Source organism: Cydia amplana, chromosome 6 (assembly GCF_948474715.1).
Source record: "Cydia amplana chromosome 6, ilCydAmpl1.1, whole genome shotgun sequence".
NCBI classification, from domain to species: domain Eukaryota; kingdom Metazoa; phylum Arthropoda; class Insecta; order Lepidoptera; family Tortricidae; genus Cydia; species Cydia amplana.
The window spans coordinates 8,539,837-8,548,683 of record NC_086074.1 but is presented as its reverse complement, the minus strand read 5'-3'; the positions used below and the strand labels follow the sequence as shown (position 1 = coordinate 8,548,683).

The 8,847-nt window shown below is 37.4% G+C and overlaps 1 non-coding gene across 1 annotated transcript; it reads right to left on the bottom strand.

The window, feature by feature from the left end:
* Positions 1-1,014: 1,014 nt before the first annotated feature.
* Positions 1,015-1,102, bottom strand: Trnay-gua (transfer RNA tyrosine (anticodon GUA)). The gene is given in 2 exon segments: positions 1,015-1,050; positions 1,066-1,102. It is a non-coding gene; the product is annotated as a tRNA-Tyr (tRNA).
* Between the last annotated feature and the right edge of the window lie 7,745 nt (positions 1,103-8,847).

The window sequence follows — 8,847 nt, the reverse complement described above, 5'->3', positions numbered from 1 at the left end:
CGAAGGTACCTTAAATACTTACTAGAAGAGCCAGTGTCCTTTCAGTTACTGCTGTTATTAGAAATACATGAGACAATAGTACACAACTATAAGTTCAAACCTTATAATTAAAGTAGCAGTGTTATAGCGGACCGCAGGATTTTTCCTGTACCGCATCGCATCCTATTTCATTCCGGCGTAATTATGAATAAAACTCTCATAAAGTAAAGTAGAAAGTACGGTGTTACCCCACGACTAGGTAAGTAAATGTTTTTAATCCATTACACTGAGCTTAGCTCCTAGCATGGAATACGCATGGTTTTGTTTCCATAGTTTGCAGGTGCGGAAAGGAGTCTTTGTTTCCCATGAATGGCCCTCGGGGAAGGGAGGGTACCCCCTTGCGGATCGCGCTGCATTGCATTTGTGCAGCGGCCGCGAAGTGCAGTTTTATTGTAGGTACCATTATGTGGTACTTCGTTTCACGCTCTACATAATATGCTTGAAAGTGCGAATTCGACAGAGTTTTCTGTTTTCATTGCTTAATAGTATTTTTTGGTAGAACAGTAATTTGATGTGTATGGCGAACTGTAAACAGCTTTTACAGTACATATGGGGCTACTTTTCCGCACTAGTGCGTAAAATAGCACTTTTCGTGCGTATGTCGAAACTTTAAAGTGCCATATGTACTGTAAAACGTTGTTCGATACACGTGCGAATAGGTAATTCGCAACTCGTGTCGATTTAAAACACTCCCTTCGGTCGTGTTTTAATTTATCGCCACTCGTTTCGAATTTCCTCTTTTTCGCACTTGTATCGAAAATAACTATTCACGAAATAATATTGAACTGTTAATCTATTAGGTACGTTATTTGCCTATCTATTTTAAAAAATGCTACTGATTGACGAGCACCCAAGTAATCTACTTTAGAATGTAAGAAAAAAGTGTTTCTATAATTATTTTAATAAATATTGTGTACACATTTGCGACATAAAATAAAAATAAAAATAGAACAAATAAAAAAAATACAAAAAGATTCCTTCGAGCCGGATTTGAACCAGCGACCTATGGATGCCCGTTGAATACCTCTACAGTCCACCGCTCTACCAACTGAGCTATCGAAGGGATGTAACTCGAGCTGAAATTATGTACTAATTGCTCCAGCCGAGACGTAATTCAATGTTATCAAGATATTTTTTTATTATTCATAGATTACATAATAAATTTGCACTACAATTAATATGGAGAAGGAAGCATAAGAATAACATTGAACGAAATTGAATGCATAATACATACTACCAAAAGTGGGAAAGAATTGAATTTCAAATTTTGAAACATAAAAACAGAGAATTTGTGAACTTTGGTGTTCTCGGTAGGCCCTCAGCCCTCAGGTCCTCTGAGTAGCCCAGTGACCACACCACACAAAGTGCACTCAAGTTTCGTGCTTGCATCGACTTTGAACGAGAACTACGACATTTAAACCATTTACCGAGTGTAACATTGTATAATGTATTATACATGTGGTCCTTCGAACCGGAGTAAGTTAGTTAGTTTTGATACTTATCGTAAAAGAAAATACTTAAGTGTTCTTAAATTAATTCACCCTGGTACGAAATAGATAACCGATAAACAAACACTATAAGTACACTTACCTACCTTAAAACCACTTAATCCAAGTAAATTCGAGGTAATCGTTCGATACTGTCATTCTATGGAACTTGCTAACTATGTAAACCGCCATATTAAAATTGTCTCTGAATGTCAATTCACTAGTGACTTTTTTTTACATAGTTAGAGTCTGTGTTGAAAGAGAAGAGCCGTGAAATGTATATGGGATCCAATACATTCTACGACTCTTCTCTTTCCGCACAGACTCCAGAAAGTTCCATAGAATGAGACTTTAGTTTAAAAATAACAAGACACAGTACAAGTGAGCTTCGTAAGGAGAGTGGCAGGGGAGGCGATGGACCGCGAAATGAAAAGGGGTGTCTGACAGGCACGTAAACAGGGAAAGGAACATTGCGATCTTCCTACAAAACGACTTAATACGTGAGTGAGCTGGCGTTTAATCCATTAAAACATTTAAAACTGAAATTTTGAGCGTGCATCTGGTCTCAACTCATCAACCGATTCCTCCTCCAAAATTCATATATCGTAAACAGATCGTAAACAATTTATTGAATCAGGCTGTTACTTTGCGGAAATCCATATTAATAAGAAGAATAACCTAATAACGTGCTAGACTAAATACCTAAGTCATTTTGTTAGCAGATGTACGACAAGTGCGAATCGGACCACCTAGGGTTCAGTACAAAGTTAACTTTTACCAATTTATTTATATTTTATTTTATATCAAATTTATAGTATTCTGATTTTTCCATGTACTTGTGGTGTAAGACGATATTTCTTGCCAAATATAGTTCTAGGTCAACGGGAAGTAGGTACCCTATACATTTTGATTCCCTGTATATATGTGTTTTAGGGCATAATCGGCCGTGTTTTTTTTTTAACGTTAACTTAGAAGTTTGTTTTTTTTTTCACTGCTTCAAGGGAGGTAGACCTGAGTATATGGTTTTAATTTCAATTCGAACCTCCACGCGTTCCCGAGATAAAGGGTCTTGCCAGACAGACAACAAAGTGATCCTAATATAAGGGTTTCGTTTTTTCCTTTTGAGGTACGGAACCCTAAAAAGGAAAATTTGAACACAAGGAAAAATATGAAGTACAAGAAATATCTTCCTCTATTGTCAATTAAAACAAAGAATACGAAAAACTAAGGCACAGGCCACCCAGTTACCTACTTACAGGTTAATCACTAATCATTAAGAAAACTCGCGCGGTTAGAAGATGCTGATGTCAACTTAAGCCAGTCTTCTCCGAGACCACGGGGACAACGCCGTCCTCGGAACGTCGGAGGTAAATCTTAAAACTTAGATACGCGATTAAGTCCCGTTATACAATTTAATAATGCATTATTAAAAAAATGTCGGTTACGTCATTTATTTGTCGGTCTGGCTCGAGGAATCGCCCCGCAGAGACCCCCGTCAGTGTTACAGCTACAGCCGTTGCGAGAGCAAATACTACTGACCTAATTCCGATGGACATTGCTGACACAGTGACAGGGAATTGGTACAAGCCGTGGGATTAACGCTAATGTTATTGGTTCTTAGTTTTTATAGCTTCATCTGTGTGTAGGAACTTTCATTGTCTCACAATTACATATAGTTTTGATCCCTAATCCGTAGTAGGGTAGTGTACCGGTTAGAGATAACGCTATGACTTATTTCGAACATATGTACATTTGTACCTATATGTATGTATATATATTTAATCAATTGTTCTTTTCTTTTGTATCTTTTTACTGAGGTGTGCCAATAAAGAGTATTCTATCTATCTATATGTAAGTATACAAATAGGAGACTAGATATTAATCTAGTCGTAGTTCGTTCGTTATATTATGCATGCTGTGTCACTGTAGGTCTGTTGTTAGACACGACTGCATATTTGCACTATTCAGGTCCTATTGTCACTATTCAGGTACGCAATCCTATAATGTATAATTAATTGATAAACAAATCTGCTTCTAGGGTCGGTTGTACCAAACAGTCTTTCACCGTTAAAACGTTCGCAAAATTGTATTGTATGGCTTTTCATAGATCTCTGCTACGTGACGTTGATCAGTCTGTTAACGTGGTTGGTGCAACTGGCCCTTAGACTACTTAGTTGTGATATTAAATAGGGTTAACTAGGATTGTAATAAAATAGACAGACCATACACCGGTCCCATTAAGTACTAATCCAAAGGAAAAGAGTATAATTTTCGCGTAGACCATAATAGCATCGCCCCTAAGGCTTATGATCTAAGAACGATCACGTGGGGTATTAAGTAATGTTGTGTGTGATATCTCCCGCTGGCGATGCATATGTCGGCGGCCGATCGTAAGATCAGGCAGATCATAATGTTCCTGTGTAATGTTTTGACGATAGTGCAATAGGTAGGATAGGTTCGTTAGGTTGCTTTAGATGCCCGAAGGACAAACTGCCCAGAAATAGGAGCCCTGCGTAGCGGGGCTCCGTCGACTCAGGGAACGGGTCAAAGATTTTCACGTTTCACGATATGCCTGATCTTACGATCGGCCGCCGACACATATAAGTACATATGTATATGCAAGTAAGGCCTGAATTTGCATAGTTATCCAGCAAACAATGAGTAACACCAGACAGAGAAGAGGTAATAATAAAGCCTTTTAATATTATATGTATGCGGTTCTCCTGCTACACGACATTACACATCTCATAAGAAGAATTGAGGAACCAAGTCCAATTGCTTTTAAACTGTATAAATGTTAAGCTTAATAAAAAAATCATCGAAGTAGGAATTAGAACATTATATTAAATCTGTATGTGAAAGTTGATTTCGCGGCCAAAGGCCAGTCTAACTGATTAAAAAAAAATATGTAATCGAACTAACTGATTTGTTACCCATCATACTTAGAACGTGTTCCCAATAGTGCAATTTTTTTTTTAAGTAAGTATACCTTCAAATCAATGTAATGCAAAGAGTAGGTAGTATAATATATTGTATTTCTGTTCTTCCTGTGTATGTTGTATCTAGTACCTACCTTGTGTTATATTTTTCTTGTAATGAAATATTTTGTAAGCGTTTCTCGGCGCATTGGTATTTTTACTGTAATGCCGTGTAAACATAATCATGTTAAATAAAAAAAAATGTAATGGCAATGACGTAAATGTGAAAGGTTTCACCACAGTGGGTCAGGTCAGGTCAGGAATCAAGTTGATATATAGTACAAATTACTACCTATTCTTTATTACATACATACCTACTCGTCACTGGTAAGCTGGCAACACTCACTGGAATAAGACAATTCGCCGTTGCGGTCTAGCTTTTTGGTGAAGGAAAACATCGTGAGGAAACCTGCGTACATCTGCAAAGAAATTCAAAGGTGTATGTGAAGTCCCCAATCCGCATTGGGCTAGCGTGGGGACTATTCGCTACGTGCACAACTGGTGCTGCCCTCATTTTGTCGGACTTAATTTCTACGTTAAATCTTATGGAGTAAAATTAGTTCAAGCGGCTGCCGCTAGTACTAATATCGGACATTCCATAAAATTACTTACCTGTGTTTGTGACGATCAGCGCCACTTCCCCCTCCCTCCACCGACTTCGCACATTGCCAATAGCCCAAGCATGAGAGGCCTGTGCCCAGCAGTGGGACGTATATAGGCTCAAATTATTATTATTATTATTATTATTACATATGTATAAAACATTTTTCTTTATGTCTGGCTACGAAGCAGGAGGTCCCAGAGGGGCTACCGCGAAAACCGAAATTCGCAAATTGCGGGGATCTTTCTCTTTTACTCCAATGAAGGTGTAATTAGAGAGACAGATGCCCGCAATTTGCGAACTTCGATTTTCGCGGTTACAGCCCAGGTTCGAATACTGCTGGGTACCCTTACCCATTTACGAGGGGTGTTCAAAATATTCTCGGTATGAGAATGAAAACAAACAAGTACGAAAAGTTTGATATTTTTATTTTTCAATATACTCCCCCCCTATGTTCATACACTTAAAAGATCGATCAATTATTTTTTTTAATCCCTCGTAAAAATATTTTTTATCTTTCGTGTAAAAATGCTCCTCCACTGCCGCCTTCAATGCTTCATCGTCAGAAAATTTATTTCCACGCAGATCCTTTTTAAGATTGGGGAGCAAAAAGAAGTCGCTGGGGGCTAAGTCCGGACTATACGGTGGGTGAGTAACAGTTTTAAACCCACATTCAACAATAGCTGCCTTGGCAATATGAGCAGTATGGACGGGGGCGTTGTCATGCAGAAGCAGAATACCTTTGGTTAACTTTCCTCGCCTCTTTTCTTTAATTACATCCTTTAATTGACGTAGAATGTTAGCGTAGTACTGTCCTGTGATATTTACACCTTTTTCTTTATAATCGATTAGTAATACTCCTTCACAATCCCAAAATATCGTGGCCATGACCTTGCCAGCTGAAGGGATGACCTTGAACTTCTTGGGATGAGCTGAACCCTTAATGTGCCACTGCATGGACTCTTGTTTACTCTCTGGGTCATAATGATGAACCCAGGTTTCATCTCCAGTAACTATTCTTTGCAGCACCTCATCAGGATTTTCACCGCACAGGTCAATAAAATCGGAACAACAAGCTACACGCATGTCTTTTTGAAGCCGAGTCAGCATTCGCGGAACCCATCTTGCACTTACTTTTGACATATTAAGATGGTCATGTATAATATCATGTACGGTACCAATAGAGAGATTGGTTACTTGTGCTATAGATTTTACCTTCACTCGACCATCTTCCAATATAAGTTTTTCCACTTTATCAATATTTTCTTGTGAAGTAGCTACTACAGGCCGGCCAGGTCTAGGGTCATCTTCAATACTCTCCCTTCCGCGTTTAAACTCGCTTGACCACTTTTGAATGGTAGATAAAGAAGGAGCAGACTCACGGTAAACACAATACATTTCCTCTTTTATGGTTTTTTGATTTTTACCCTGTTTTGTCAAGAATTTTATCACGCATCGATGTTCTAATTTTGTTAACATTGTCAATTCGCACATGATGTTCATGTTTGTTCAGCAATTGCAGAAAAACAAAAGACTATCTCGGTTCGAATTATACTTTTTTTTAATGTCAATGAATAAACCTTAGCGGCCAGTAACGAAAGAAATTTTAGAAGAGGTCGTAAGATATCAATACCGAGAATATTTTGAACGCCCCTCGTATTTGTGTGTTTATTGCACAGTTATAGTTATATTCCCAGTAAGATAGTAATGAATCGCTTTCGTATAACTATGTTACGACATATAATTATATCCCTAGGGTTATAACTATATAAACGGCTTTATCTATCGTACTGCGACATATACATATAAACAAACTTGCTGAATTTGAGACTATTTAACGCTTGTCCATACCAGGCGAAGACCCGGCCGGAACGGGCTGGAATATTCTTTCTAAAATATATATACTTATATCTAAACTGAAATGTGCATTACGCGAATTTACTTATCTTATATTAAGGTTGCAAATAGGTAATTTTTACAAACACAGAAATCAGTCCATCTAAAATATTGCAGCAAAGCACACATACGAGTCACAGCTTCATTTAGAAATTCATAGAACTGATAGAACATTTTGTTTCCACAACCACAAGCGGAACTCAGCTACACGACGTTCAAATAAAGACATCAATTTTCTGTCTAAATTGATGACTAAATTGAATTGATTTGTTTGGTAAACGGATTGAAAGCGTGGGCTTAATGGAAGGAAATCGCCCAAAGTGAGTGAGTAATGAGTTTCGGAAGGTGATTAAATCCTGTCAAGAGCTGCCAACCAACCGAGTGCCAGGTATCAGATTATGAATAGAGGGATTACTGTAAATAACTTCAAGGAAACTTGTAATAACGATCACAAAAAAAAAACAAAGTTTATACGTACCTACTTCCTCGTATCTTACATATGTTTACATACGACATATACAATGAATGGTTTACGAGTCAAGTATAGGTAAATTTCGTTAATGTCATTGCCTCTCGACGATAAATCGTAAGATGTTCTGGTCTTTGGACAGCTGTGTCATGAAAACTCGTGACATTTTGTTGCGATTCCGTGTCCCTATACTTATACACACGGAGGCGTAGGTATACCTTACGTAGAACCGTTGCGTTGAGGTGCGGTGGCTGGCCTCTCACGTACGTAAATCCTTAATACGATTACCTTGAGAAAAAAGTAATTTCATTGAATATAGATATAGGCTGAAGCTCCCGACTGGCTCTCAGTTGAGTTTCATTTCTAGTCTGGACAACTATCTAGTAGCCTCTATGACCCAACACCCAACCAAATTTTAAGATTAAAGTGAAATTTCGGTTGGATACCGCTGAATGACTATTATTGTGTAATTATTAATGACTTGCCTACATAATGAATCGGTTTTCAATAAAATGCCTCGTCAATAGATAACCAGATTGCAGGGATATGATATGACACAGTTAATCGCCGCTGAATAATTCATACTCGTATCGTATTGTAATGATTGAATTAGTCCCGCTGAACGACGTTTTAATTGAAATTGTATTGTTCGTTTTAATTACTTTCGGCTCAAATAGAAGTTATTAAATATTGGAAACGGAACGTGTTGGAACAGTCGTATTTGGTGTTTTTTTTTGTTGTCCCCTACACTTTTTTTTCAAATTTGGGACTTTTTATGTTATTTCTACTCAGAATCACGAGCTCTTTTCTATCCTAATAGGAGAAAAAAAGTGTCCTAATGTTTTTATTTCCATTATGTCACCATTTTTCATAGACGGACATTTTTATGGCTGTTGCGGAATGGAAAAATCGAAAAATGTATGGAAATTTTGGGACACTTTTTTTCTCCTATTAGGATAGAAAGAGCTCGTGATTCTGAGTAGAAATAACATAAAAAAATCCCAAATTTGAAAAAAAAGTGTAGGGGACAACAAAAAAACGCCCATTTAGTTTATCCTTTATTCGTGCGCTAAGCACAGCTTCAAATTTATATATCTTTTACTTCCAAAATATCGAGTTAAATTATTTTCTACAAATTAAAAACGTGTTATGAACTATGAAATTGAAAGGGCATAAAAATGGATTAATACCTACTACGTAGGTAATTGCATCCAGCGTTCCAGTTTTCGGGCTAATACAATTTTATTTTTAAACCAATCTTTTTTTCTCCTATTAGGATAGAAAGAGCTCGTGATTCTGAGTAGAAATAACATAAAAAAATCCCAAATTTGAAAAAAAAGTGTAGGGGACTACAAAAAAACGCCCATTTAGTTTTAT